Genomic DNA, 14,938 nt, shown 5'->3' with positions numbered 1-14,938 from the left:
TAAGATCCCACAGGGTGGGCCTCCTTAGGACTCCGTCAGCCGGACAGTGTCGGCTGGCGGGGCCTCGGAGGAGAGCCTTCTCTGTGGTCGCTCCGACCCTGTGGAATCAGCTACCCCCAGAGGTCCAGACCTCGCCCACCCTCATGGCCTTCAGAAAAGCTGTTAAAACCTGGCTGTTCCGGCAGGCCTGGGGCTATTGATCTTATTATGTAGGGTCCAGCCCCTTGAATGTATGCGTGTTGGAGAATTTTAATCTTCATTTTTATTTTATTTTGTTTGTTTTCCTTTCTTGTTCTGTGTAAAATGCCTGGAGTCCTCCGGGATTGGGCAGCCTATAAATCTAATTAAATTAAATTAAATTATTCTATTCTAAGGATGTCTCCCCTAGTCCTTCTTTTCATCAGTTCCTGCAACCGTTCTTCATACATTTTAGCGTCTACTCCCCTAATTAGCGGTCTTGCTTGTATGCCCACTGCGGTCAATTCCATGATTGGACTTTCTCCTGGATAACGTAACTTCTAGATTCCCAATCCCAAGGCTTTCTCCACGCAGGGAAAGGCAGTGTACATGTCACGTCTGGCTCCAATTTATCCCTTTAACAACACACCTGGCACGCACGATGGGCTGGGAGCAAGAAGTTGAGTTCACACAATGGGCTAGGCAAGATTTAAAACCATGTCAGGTAGTTTAGCAGTTCAACATGTTATGAGAATGCAACCATTGGCGCAGTGGTGAAGTTCATTTTTTTTTACTACTGGTTCTGTGGGCGTGGCTTGGTGGGCATGGCGGAGGAAGGATACTGCAAAATCTCCAATCCCATCCCACTCTGGGGCCAGCCAGAGGTGGCATTTGCCGGTTCTCTGAACTACTCAAAATTTCCGCTACCGGTTCTCCGGAACCTGTCAGAACCTGCTGGATTTCACCCCTGCATTGGTGTTAAGATGTTAGATGAAGCCGCCCATCCCATTAAACCATGCTTTATTTGGTTGGATAAGGTCTGACAGGCAAACATTGTGCCTGGCAGTTTTGTTAACCCAGATTTACGATGAAAAAGTGGGATTTCATGGCTCAGAATTCTTTTTTTAACCGAAGCCGGTTCTAGTTTCACATCGATATCTAAATATCCCGATGGAGAAGGGCACGGATGAGAGGGAGGACGAGAGAATGAACTTTGTTTAAATGCCACCTTGCAATCTTTAAATTCCTATGTAATAAAACTCGGAGATAGGGCGGTTTTAGCTCTTCATTTTTAGAACTAGCAAAAGCTGAAACGTTACACTCAGGTCGCTGAGAATAAGCCTTGTAATGGCCTGACTTATTTCTTGAGTGGATGTGCAAGGAAATTGCTCGTGGAAACTTTAAAAATGTAAGCATGGGATTGGTGATGAAAATAAAAGCAGGGAGATGGGAAGAGTGGGGTTATTTACAAATTCAAATCCTGGCAATTTCTCTCTCTATTTTTTAATCGCACATGAAAATATGTAATGCACTGCTCTAAAGAATTAGCATATGGCTCTATCTACAGTCTGGAATCAAATGCACACATATATTCCTTCTAGTCCACTTGTAATTCCTAAAACTATGTTTATCATGTCTGTCTATCTGTTTATCTTTCTATTTCTCTTTCGTCTATCTGCCTGCTTGCCTGCCTGCCTATCCCCATCATCCATCCATCCATCCATCCATCCATCCATCCATCCATCCATCCATCCATCCATCTCTTTCTATCATCTCTTCTGCCTGCCTGCCTATCTCCATCCATTCATTCATCCATCCATCATCTATCATCTTTTCTATCTCCCTGCCTGTCTCCATCCAACTACCTACCTACCTACCTACCTACCTACCTACCTACCTACCTACCTACCTACCTACCTACCTACCTTCTATCATCTCTTCTGCCTGCCTATCTCCATCCATCTACCCATCCTTTATCATCTCTTCTATCTGCCTATCTCTATTTATCTATCTCTCTGTATCTATTTATCTATCTATCTATCTATCTATCTATCATCTATCTATCTATCTATCTATCTATCTATCTATCTATCTATCTATCTATCTATCTAATCTATCACCTATCTCATAAATCTATCTTATCTGTCTGTCTATCACCTATCTATCTATCTATCTATCTATCTATCTATCTATCTATCTATCTATCTATCTATCATCTATCTATCTATCTATCTATCTATCTATCTATCTATCTATCTATCTATCTCATCTATCACCTATCTCTCATATATCTATCTACAATCTACCATCTATCTGTCTATCATCTATCTATCTATCTCTGATCTATCTATCTATCTCTGATCTATCTATCTATCTATCTATCTATCATCTATCTATCTATCTATCTATCTATCTCTCTATCTATCTCATCTATCACCTATCTCTCATATATCTATCTACAATCTACCATCTATCTGTCTATCATCTATCTATCTATCTCTGATCTATCTATCTATCTCTGATCTATCTATCTATCTATCTATCTATCTATCTATCTATCTATCTATCTATCTATCTATCATATCCCTTGTTTTTCAGGAAGTCCATTAAACTTAAGGTGGCTTATGAGCAAGTAAGCAGATGGGGAACTCTGCTATTTATTGCCCAACAAAGTAATATTCTCATACCCCCCCCCTTTTTTTTTCCATCCAGAGTACTGGAAAAACTTCTCCGTGAAGGATTAGCGTGGGAGGGGGGGGGGAAGAAGGGAGCAGCATCAAGTGGCCCACAATGAACCCCGGCTTCAAATGGAGCTGGTTCTGCAGATACTCCAGAGTGTTACTAACTTTCTGAAAATTATTATCTTGCTTTCCTGACCTGACAAAATTGATTCAATAGAAGGGAATATTTGTAGCTCAGGGTTGAAATGAAGGAGCCTGGTGCTTTTCTTGCCGACATTTCATGACTCAAGTAGGTAACATCATCAGTGCTAGAAGGGGGTGGGATTTGCTCTCTTTCTATATGGACCTAGTTTGCCAGGTCAAGTCTTGGTGGGAGCCGAGCTTTCTTAATTACCCTGTTATTTACTGTTTGTTTGTCTGAGTTGCTAGTTTGAGGGTTTGTTTTAAACATACACAAACCTCTAACTAGAACTAAAGGAGAAACTGATTCTCTTTGCAGGGAATATTAGTTAAGGAAAGAATTTTTTAAAATACTTATTTGAAGATGCAAAAACCTCCCTTCACTAAAATTTCTACATAGTTTACATAGGAGTAAAATTACAATATAATAATTCATTCTCTCTCTCTCTCTCTCTCTCTCTCTCTCCCTCTCTCTCTCAATATCTCAATATCTCCTGGCATATATATTAAATGCTATTTGCTTTTGAAACTAATACCTCCATTTCCACCTGCACTTATATTTCTGGGGCCACCTACTGTATGCATCCCTTCATCTCCTGCCCATCTCTTTCTCTTTCTAATCTGCAGTATTGCAGATTTTTCAAACTCCCTTCGTTTTCGAAGAGATAGGCAGACCTTATTACAGACGGAGAAGTTTTAAGAATCAAATTAAGCCACAGAGAAGACAGAGGGCGAAAGTCCTACAATGACTTTTTAAATGAAAATGAAATATTTTCATTTTCGAAGTACAATAACACAGAGTTGTAAAATTACCTCTGATTAATATCAAACACACGTTTTATGCGAGGCGATTTGATTATAACCTGATTACCTGACCTTGTAATTAAAGTTTATCAGGGGGTCCCGAGCCCCTCTCTCTCTCTCTATGTAATGGCTTCTTTTAGCCCAGTAGGAAAAGCAACAGGAAATCTGAGCCTCCAGTTTTGCATTTAAATAAGTGGAAAAATGTGGTAATAACATGACAAACAGGTCTGGGGTTTTTTGATCATTAATCATGCTAAGCAATATTCATAAATTCAATTTTGAAGAAGTTGGATACTTTTTCTCCCCCTGTTATTAGTTTCGGTGTTATTAAATGAGATTGTTTCTGACTAATATATTTCTCGACTCAAACGGTAGCTCCGAGCTGTTATTCAAATCAAATAACATGCCCCTTACTTGTGCCTAGCACTCATAAATGCCAAGTTGTGATACATTTCTTGGTGATGGTCACGAATATTAAAGGAGGCAATAAAGCTTCTAATATCTCATAAGTAAGCTGATTTTTTTCTAAAGGACTGGAATCAGCCGCTACGGAAGAGACAGGGGGAGGGGGGGGGATTTCTGGACTATAAGGCCTAAAGCTACATCTCTTTCTTTCTCTTTCTTTTCTTTCTTTCTCTTTCTTTCTTTCCCTCGTCTCTTTCTTCATTCTCTCCCTTTTTCTTTTTTCATTTTTCCTTCCTTCCTTCCCCTGCCTTTCTTTTCTTCCTTTTTTCATTCCCTTCCCTCCCTCTTTTCTCTTTTCTTTTTCCTTCATTTCCTCCCTCCCTTTCTTTCTGTCTTTTTTGTCTTTCTTCATTCCTTTCCCTCCTTTTCTTTTTTTCCCTTTTTCCTTCTTTCCCCTTTCTTTTTCTTCCTTTCTTCATTCCCTTCCCTATCTTTCTTTTTCTTTCTTTTTCTTTCTTTTCTTTTTCTTCCTTCCTCCCTGTAATTCCTTGCCTTGCTCCCTCCTTTTCTTTCTCTCTCCGTATTTCCTCTTCTTCCCCCAAATACTCATCATATGGTTCAAGCATTGTGTGAACCTCCGCCAAATATGGCTTGTTTCATGAACCACATTTAAAAACCTGAAACATGCAACTTCGTCTGAGAGAGGAGGAGGAGGAGGAGGAGGAGGAGGAGGAGGAGGAGGAGGAGGAGGAGGAGGAGGAGGAGGAGGAGGAGGAAGAGAAGATCTCATTCTTGCATAGGCATTGAAATATATGTTAACAAATTTATCCAGCTGATTTCTATGGGATTTAAATACTACGAACTGTAGCCAATAGAGGAGAGAGAGAGAGAGAGAGAGAGAGAAAGGGAGAGAGGGAGGGAGGGAGAAGGAGGGAGGGAGAGAGAGAGAGAGAGAGAGAGACTATCTGTAGCTCAGAGTTTTTATTTTTATTTATTTATTTATATAATTGTAAAATTTATTGACCCTCCCATCTTAACACAGGGAAACTCTGGGCGGCTTACTAACTTAAAAACGCTGAACCGTTGGGTTCAGTATTTCTCAATCTTGGCCCCGGCAACCTTAGTAGTAACCTCAATGAAGAGGTTTGGAAGTCTACATATCTTAAAAGTTCCAAGGTTACTGAAGGATAAAGCAAAATCAGGAGTCTTATAAAGTGTGGAGTAGATGGTATTAAATGGTTGGACGATAGACACAAGGTATAAGAGTTAAGTATTATCTACAACAAATACGATAACACTGTATAAATCCGTAAATATGATTATATTCCAAGTCACTATATAATATAGAGTATATTAGAGAACATAGAAATGGTACTTGTATAAATATGAATGATATTAATGTTACAGGCTAACTCTGCCGACTGCCAGCAGTTCGATCCTGACTGGCTTCAAGGTTGACTCAGCCTTCCATCCTTCCGAGGTCGGTAAAACAAGGACTCAGATTGTTGAGGGCAATAGACTTGACGCTGTAAACTGCTTAGAGAGGGCTGGAAAGCACCGGAAAGCGGTATATAAGTCTCAGGGCTAGTGCTAAACCGCCCGTTGGAAGCTGGAGTTTCGTGTTCCTGGGTGAGAAGCTGGTTATTTTTTAAGATGTTCTGCTTAGGATTTGGATGTGAGCCGGGTGCCGCTTTGCAATCAAGGGCTTGAAATGGGCTCCCTTCCCTCCCTCCCCTAAACTGCCTCACCCCTCGATTCCGTCAATCTGCAAGGGTGTCTTTTGTTTTCTTCTCCGTTTCTTCATAAGCCTGTTGCTGATGGAAAGGCGCAGCTCAGGGAGCTTAACCGTTATGTGCAATGACCTTTACTTTTCATATTAATATATTATTGCCAGATCTGTACGACTCGGAGAAGGCAGTTTGGAAATTCAGATGAAATGCCAACGCAACGCGGCGTCTTCCGTCCAGACCCTTCTCCTCCCACTCATTGACACCCCCCCCCCCCGATCTCCCAGCTTGGGCATCCGGCGGTGGCAAATTAATATTCACCCTTCCCTCCCTTTCTCTCTGCCCTTCCCTCTCTTCTCTGTCCTTCTTTTTCTGTCCTTTTTCTTTTCCCCCTCTCCTTCTCTTTCTCCTTGTCTCTCCTCTTTCTGTCCTTCCCTCTCCTCTCTGTCCTTCTCTTTCTCTGTTCTTCTGTGTCTGTCCTTCCCTCTCTTCATTCATTCTTTCTCTCCTTCTCTTTCTGTCCTACTTTCTCTCTGTCCTTCTCTTTCTCTCTCTCCTTCCCTCTCTTCTTTCTGTCCTTCTCTTTCTCTCTCTCCTTCCCTCTCTTCTCTGTCCTTCTTTTTCTGTCCTTTTTCTTTTTCCCCTCTCCTTCTCTTTCTCGTCTCTCCTCATTCTGTCCTTCCCTCTTCTCTGTCCTTCTCTCTTTCTCTCTGTTCATCCCTCTCTTCTTTCATTCTTTCTCTCCTCTCTCTTTCTGTCCTACTTTCTCTCTTTCTCTTTCTCTCTCTCCTTCTCTCTGTCCTTCCCTCTCTTCTGTCCTTCTTTTTCTGTCCTTTTTCTTTCCCCCTGCTCCTTCTCTTTCTCGTCTCTCGTCTCTCCTCTTTCTGTCCTTCCCTCACGTCTCTCTGTCCTTCTCTCTCTCTGTTCTTCTCTGTGTGTCTGTCCTTCCCTCTCTTCTTTCATTCTTTCTCTCCTTCTCTCTCTGTCCTACTTTCTCCCCTTCTCTCTCTCTCTCTCTCTCTCTCTCTCTCTCTCTCTCTCTCTGTCCCTGTCTTTCTCCCCCCTCCTCCTCTCCTCTTTCTCTTTCCTTTCTCTTTTATTGACTCGGAGAGCTTTGCCCAAGCAACTTGATCGAGAGTAACATTATCAAGAGCTTTGCGGGCCCGCTTCTTTTGTCATTTCCACACCCGTGTCGGCTCGACACTCGTCACTGTCAATCAAACCGCAATAAGACGCAGATGAGTTGCTCATTTGGTTTAATAAAATCTCCCTGCTTATTTGCAGTGCAGTCATTATGCCACATAATTGCCGCGCCGCCGAGGTGAACAGCAGCCGGTTGCCTGGGGATATGAAGGGAGGGGGGGATAGGAAGGTGTTTGCTCCCCTACTTGTATCCCTCTCCCGAGTCACTCATATCCCTAAAATTAATATTGTATTTGAATCTGCTCCCTCCCTCCGCGAACCCCGTGCCGATGCAGGGCTAACATTGTTATTACTTATTATTTGGACGTGAAGTCATTTATTTTGAATTGCCTTGGAATGTCTGCCAGGCTCAATTGCATTCAGGAGGGCTCGGTGCCAGTTTTAATGGCCGTTGGAAAGCGAGGATCCAGAATTAGGAAGATAGGTCCACCTGCCGTGTGGTACCTAAGATCAAAGCATCGGGCCTCTGTTCCTGGGCTTCCACCGACACTTCCACAAACCAAGATAGCTCCTTTCTCAGGCCGAGGGATCGCTGGGGTTTGTGAAAGGAAACAAACCAAGATAGTTCCTTTCTTAGGCCGAGGGATCGCTGGGGTTTGTGAAAGGAAACAAACCAAGATAGTTGCTTTCTCAGGCCGAGTGATCGCTGGGATTTGTGAAAGGAAACAAACCATGATAGTTCCTTTCTTAGGCCGAGTGATCGCTGGGGTTTGTGAAAGGAAACAAACCAAGATAGTTCCTTTCTTAGGCCGAGGGATCGCTGGGATTTGTGAAAGGAAACAAACCATGATAGTTCCTTTCTTAGGCCGAGTGATCGCTGGGGTTTGTGAAAGGAAACAAACCAAGATAGTTCCTTTCTTAGGCCGAGGGATCGCTGGGGTTTGTGAAAGGAAACAAACCATGATAGTTCCTTTCTTAGGCCGAGGGATCGCTGGGGTTTGTGAAAGGAAACAAACCAAGATAGCTCCTTTCTTAGGCCGAGGGATTGGTGGGGTTTGTGAAAGGAAACAAACCATGATAGTTCCTTTCTTAGGCTGAGGGATCGCTGGGATTTGCGAAAGGAAACAAACCAAGATAGTTCCTTTCTTAGGCCGAGGGATCGCTGGGGTTTGTGAAAGGAAACAAACCAAGATAGCTCCTTTCTTAGGCCGAGGGATCGGTGGGGTTTGTGAAAGGAAACAAACCATGATAGTTCCTTTCTTAGGCCGAGGGATCGCTGGGGTTTGTGAAAGGAAACAAACCAAGATAGTTCCTTTCTTAGGCCGAGGGATCGCTGGGGTTTGTAAAAGGAAACAAACCAAGATAGTTCCTTTCTGAGGCCGAGTGATCGCTGGGGTTTGTGAAAGGAAACAAACCAAGATAGTTCCTTTCTGAGGCCGAGTCATCGCTGGGGTTTGTGAAAGGAAACAAACCAAGATAGCTCCTTTCTTAGGCCGAGGGATCGGTGGGGTTTGTGAAAGGAAAACAAACCATGATAGTTCCTTTCTGAGGCCGAGGGATCGCTGGGGTTTGTGAAAGGAAACAAACCAAGATAGTTCCTTTCTTAGGCCGAGGGATCGCTGGGGTTTGTGAAAGGAAACAAACCATGATAGTTCCTTTCTTAGGCCGAGGGATCGCTGGGGTTTGTGAAAGGAAACAAACCAAGATAGCTCCTTTCTTAGGCCGAGGGATTGGTGGGGTTTGTGAAAGGAAACAAACCATGATAGTTCCTTTCTTAGGCTGAGGGATCGCTGGGATTTGCGAAAGGAAACAAACCAAGATAGTTCCTTTCTTAGGCCGAGGGATCGCTGGGGTTTGTGAAAGGAAACAAACCAAGATAGCTCCTTTCTTAGGCCGAGGGATCGGTGGGGTTTGTGAAAGGAAACAAACCATGATAGTTCCTTTCTTAGGCCGAGGGATCGCTGGGGTTTGTGAAAGGAAACAAACCAAGATAGTTCCTTTCTTAGGCCGAGGGATCGCTGGGGTTTGTAAAAGGAAACAAACCAAGATAGTTCCTTTCTGAGGCCGAGTGATCGCTGGGGTTTGTGAAAGGAAACAAACCAAGATAGTTCCTTTCTGAGGCCGAGTCATCGCTGGGGTTTGTGAAAGGAAACAAACCAAGATAGCTCCTTTCTTAGGCCGAGGGATCGGTGGGGTTTGTGAAAGGAAAACAAACCATGATAGTTCCTTTCTGAGGCCGAGGGATCGCTGGGGTTTGTGAAAGGAAACAAACCAAGATAGTTCCTTTCTTAGGCCGAGGGATCGCTGGGGTTTGTGAAAGGAAACAAACCATGATAGTTCCTTTCTTAGGCCGAGGGATCGCTGGGGTTTGTGAAAGGAAACAAACCAAGATAGCTCCTTTCTTAGGCCGAGGGATTGGTGGGGTTTGTGAAAGGAAACAAACCATGATAGTTCCTTTCTTAGGCTGAGGGATCGCTGGGATTTGCGAAAGGAAACAAACCAAGATAGTTCCTTTCTTAGGCCGAGGGATCGCTGGGGTTTGTGAAAGGAAACAAACCAAGATAGCTCCTTTCTTAGGCCGAGGGATCGCTGGGGTTTGTGAAAGGAAACAAACCAAGATAGTTCCTTTCTTAGGCCGAGGGATCGCTGGGGTTTGTAAAAGGAAACAAACCAAGATAGTTCCTTTCTGAGGCCGAGTGATCGCTGGGGTTTGTGAAAGGAAACAAACCAAGATAGTTCCTTTCTGAGGCCGAGTCATCGCTGGGGTTTGTGAAAGGAAACAAACCAAGATAGCTCCTTTCTTAGGCCGAGGGATCGGTGGGGTTTGTGAAAGGAAAACAAACCATGATAGTTCCTTTCTGAGGCCGAGGGATCGCTGGGGTTTGTGAAAGGAAACAAACCAAGATAGCTCCTTTCTTAGGCCGAGTGATCGCTGGGGTTTGTGAAAGGAAACAAACCATGATAGCTCCTTTCTTAAGGAGAGAGAGAGAGAGAGAGAGAAAGAGAGGGAGGGAGGGAGAGAGAGAGGGAGAGAGAGGGAGGGAGGGAAGGAGGGAGGGAGGGAGAGAGGGAGGGAGAGAGAGAGGGTGGGAGGGAGAGAGAGGGAGGGAGGGAAGGAGGGAGGGAGAGAGAGAGGGAGGGAGAGGGAGAGAGAGAGAGGGGGGGGGGAGGGAGGGAGAGATGCTTCTTTATCATTACATGAATATTATTTTTGTCCATAGCAAATGTATGCAAATCGACCTGATAGACTGAAACGCAGATGATTAAGTGATTCATATTTCTTTAATTGGGTTGAAGCCCCTCGTGGCTGCTTCAAACATAATCTTTCTCCAGAGTTGGTTTTCGCCGCCCCACCCACCCTCCTATCTGTGGGGTGGGGGGGGGGAAGAGAGAGAGCTGCTGATACGAAGTCTGCCTGTGACTCGTTTCTAAAGTGGGCTTGTCTTCTAACCATTTTGTTTCCTTCAAGGAAACCCTTTTGCTTGTTCATCAAATCTTCATGCAAGCATTTCTGGTTGCCTCCGGCAACGTAACCTTTTTTTTTTTGGCCCATTCAGATTAGCAAGAGGATGTCTGCCAAGAGCAAAATGAATATTAAATCTTCTCTGAAAAGTTCCATCCAGAACCTTGATTCTTTACAAAGGAAATGATGATGGGTTGGTGTTTTTTTTGTGTGTGCAAAACTTCTCATTCTTTATAGGGTTTGTCAACTGATTTGGAAGCATCTTTGCTAATTAAGCGGAGGAGTTTAATAGATTAATCCGTTGGCAGGCATCTACTTGTGCCGGTAACCTACAAACAGGACCGGCGCCTGGAGCCGTACATCTTGAATATTGCAAGCTGGAATCGTGGTTCATGGGGCTTGAGGTTAACGGATTCCGTCTGTAAGACAGGGTGATTTGGGGAAAAAAAGTCGACTTCTGTGAGTCACGTTCGCAGCAATTTTTCACCAATTTCTTCGTCTTCCACGTCTAAGATCAAACTTTAAACGGCCAGAATGAAGCCCCCTTCTTGGCGCTGTCATTGGCCAAAAAGAAGTCATTATCGGTACATGTTTCTGGTAGTAGGCAACATACCGGCAAATGGAGCTCTGTCTCTCCCCGCAATCACACACTGTGTTGCTATCTGCTAAGAACTTCAGTTGCAATGGATGGTTGCGAAAGTTGGACCATAAGGAAGGTTGAGCGCCAAAGAATGGAGGCCGTTGAACTCTGGTGCTGGAGAAGACTCCTGTGAGTGGACTGCAAGGCGATCCAACCGGTCAGTCCTAGAGGAGATCAACCCTGACTGCTCTTTAGAAGGCCAGATCCTGAAGAGGAAACTCAAAGAATTTGGCCACCTCATGAGAAGGAAGGACACCCTGGAGAAGAGCCTCATGCTGGGAACGATGGAGGGCAAAAGAAGAAGAAGGGGACGGCAGAGAATGAGGTGGCTGGATGGAGTCATTGAAGCAGCCGGTGTGAGCTTAAATGGACTCCAGAGGATGGTAGAGGACAGGAAGGCCTGGAGGAACATTGTCCACGGGGTCACGATGGGTCGGACACGACTTTGCAACTAACAAGAACTTCCAGTTGAATGTATTGGTTCTTCACTTAGATGTTCCAACTGTCAACCTATTCAGGGTCTTCCAAGTAGAATAGAAGAGTTGGAAGGGACCTTAGAGGTCTTCTAGTCCAACCCCCTGGTTAGACAGGAAACCCTACACCAGACAAATGGCTATCCAACCTCTTCTTAAAAACTTCCAGTGTTGGAGCATTCACAACCTCTGGAGGGGAGTTGTTCCATTGATTAATTCTTCTAACCGTCACAAAATTTCTCCTCAGTTCTAAGTTGCTTCTCTCCTTGGATTAGTTTCCATCCGTTGCTTCTTGTCCTGCCCTCAGGTGCTTTGGAGTTATACGTAGTATAAGGGAGGTCAGATCCATGTCCTCCTTAAAGGTTATTCCTTGCTTGACGGTCTCCTTCCTCCATCTTCTAATTCAAATTTGTTCTTGGGCTCCAGTGGTGGGTTTCAGAAATTGTTCGAACCTACTCTGTGGGTGTGGCCTCCTTTGTGGGAGTGGCTTGCAGCCCATGTGACCGGATATGAAGATGCCGACGACACTTGTCAGAACCACCTTAAATTACCTCCCACACAGCACTGGCATGCAGAAGAATATGATGTAAACTTGTTTTTTAAAAGGCATCTTTGGTTTGCGTTAAAACAACTTCAACACACGCAATGTTCTGATTGCACCACAAACGCAGTAGTCATCCTTACCTTTCACAGAGGCAGTTTTATAAATATGAGAAATATGATAGTGTAGAATAATCATATCCAAGGACCAGTGGTGGGTTTCAAAAAATTTTGGAACCTCTTCTGTAGGTGTGGCCTGCTTTCCGGGTCCACTGGTGGAACCTCTTCTAACCGGTTCGGTAGATTTGACGAACTGGTTCTACCGAATAGGTGCAAACTGGTAGGAACCCACATCTGTTGGGCTCCCTCAAGAATATTTGCTCTTGCCATGAAGCTTTTCCTTGGTCTTGGACGTGGGACCCAGGTCCGTGAAAAGGAGACTTTGGATCATTCACTTCCTTAGTTCTCTCTCTTTGGGTGAAAGAACCGCCTGACACAAACTGTGCCAGTGTGAAGAGTGAGACAGTGGGATTCTTACTAGAGTGGGGGTCACGAACCTTTCGGACCTCAGGGGCCACTAATATGATCTGCCTAATGACTGGTTGGGTGGGCGTGGCTATGTGGTCATGTGACTGGGTGGGTATGGCCTACTCAATGTTACTCATGTCAAGGGGCGCCTTACAGGGGTCCACTTGCCCCTCTCCTCCCCGCCACTCCTTGCTTGGCCACCCGGGGCTCCTTAGGGCTCCAACAGGAAGCAGTTGCTGGAGCTAAGCAGCCGCCGGGAGAAAGAGTTGGCAAAACAGCTCAGTTCAAACTGGATCTGGCCGAGAAGGAGGCTCAGCGGAAGCACCTCACTGAGGACTAGGAGCATAGGCTTTCCAAGCAGAGGGAAGATCTGCGGGAGTGCAAGGCCAGGTACAGGCGCCTGGAGGCTCACTGGCCTGAGGTGGTCAGCCAGTTCCAGGCCATGATGCAGTCCCAAGGCGCTCCAGCTCTTCGCCACCAGCGATGCTTCCCTCCAGCCTTCACCCAAAGCCCCTCACCAGGAGGCTGAAGCAGACCCCAAGTCAGAATTTCGGCCCCCCTCCGATCCTCACAGAAAGACCTCGAAGGGGGAGACAGCAAAACAAAACGTTCATTGCACGTATCTGGCCCAGGGGCCGTAGTTTGAGGCCCCCTGATCTAGTGCAATATAAAAATGCAAATAATTTTTCTGCCGAACCCCCACATTTTCTCATGGACCACCAATTGGTGATCACTGTCTTAGAGTTTGCATATATAAGAAAGAAAGAAATGGACGGAAGAGCAACAGCCATAACATTTAGTGTGTGACAGCCGTTCTTTAAGCAGTTTACAGAGTCGGCATCTTGCCCCCCGCAAAAGGGTTTGTATTTGGAAAATCTGCCCTGATTTAGCAAATCAAATCCACCGGATTCTTTGAATCGGTTTGACAACGGAAGGGCTGGGATGACTCCATGCATTTATCAAACTGAGCCTGTTCTGGGCAAAGATCTGGTTGCTTTAAAGGAGGCTGTTTGTTTTTTTAAAAAACGGCTAAGGTTTCCATCTAGTGGCGCCTTTTATTTCCCATCAAAACTAATCAGGCTGGCATCTCTCGTAACTGGTACCCACCCAAGATCCGGTGCCTGTAAGAGTAATGATCGGCAAGGCCCTTTGATCCGTGGCGCTGTAAGACTACGGATGCAGACTAAACCATCACGTGGTTTGTTTAGAGTGAGATGAAATGTGCTTTTCTCAATTCAGGCGTGCGTCAACGGTAGGCTGTGATATAGTGTTGTGTCGGCCAGGCGTGTTCTAAAAATCTTGGTTAAAGCACCTGATTGTTTTAGGGCAGTGTTTCTTAACCTTGGTAAGGTAAGATTTGTGGATTTCCATTCCCAGAATTCCCCTGCTATAAAAAAAAGCTGGCTGGGGGATTCTGGGAATTGAAATCCACACATCTTGTGAAGATTGGGGCAACCTATAGCAGTGAAATGGAATTACCATATTTTTCGGAGTATAAGATGCACCCTTTTCCCTCAAAAGAGGCTGAAAATCTGGGTGCATCTTATATACAGCATTTTTGGGGGGCCCAAACCCCTACCCCTTCACCAAAATGGCTGTGCAGACACTCTAGAAGGCTTTCAGAGTTCTCCTGGGGGCTGGGGAGGGCAGAAATGAGCAAAAAACAGGCCCCTTTTTTGCAGCACTCTATAGGCTTCCTAAAAGCTATCTGTTGTGGCCCAGCAGGAGCCGTTGGAGCTGCCACCAGACTCTGACAGCGAGGGGCCCTATGAGTTGGCTTTGGAGGATGTGGAGGACCCTGGACAGGGTTCCGACTCCAAGCAGGGCACAGAGAGGCTGGTTGGCCACCAGGAGGCGCCTGAGCCTTGGACCAGTGGGGAGGAGACAAGGGAGTGTGATCCGGACGACAGCAGTGGAGAGGAGCCAAGGGCGTTGTTCCTAGATGCTCGGCCGAGAGATAATAGGCGTAAGGAACAATTATGCAGCTACAGGAGATAATTGCACCCAGCTGGTGGTAATTAGGCTCCTCTCCAGACTATAAGAGGACTGCTTGTGCATACGCCCCTTTTGCAGAAGTCAACACAGGAACTAATGTCGGAGAACATTATTGTGAGCTTGGCAGACTGGATTGCCACCACGGCTTATCTGTGCTGGATTGCTACCCAAACCTGTCTGTGCGGGTTTGCTGCCAAGGACCTGTCTGTCTGTTAATTAAATGCCGTAACTTATCTTTGGCTCGGAGTGTGTGTTGGTGTGGGACGAGGGGGGGTCAGAACAGCTATCCATGCCCTTTTTTGACAAAAAATCGGCCCATTTTTGCAAAAAACAGGTAGTTTTTTGCTCATTTTTGCCCCACCCCACCCCCTGGAACACTCTACAAGGGCTATTCATGCCCT

The sequence above is a fragment of the Thamnophis elegans genome, chromosome 14, assembly GCF_009769535.1.
Source record: "Thamnophis elegans isolate rThaEle1 chromosome 14, rThaEle1.pri, whole genome shotgun sequence".
Taxonomy (NCBI): domain Eukaryota; kingdom Metazoa; phylum Chordata; class Lepidosauria; order Squamata; family Colubridae; genus Thamnophis; species Thamnophis elegans.
Note: the sequence above shows the minus strand (reverse complement) of the source record.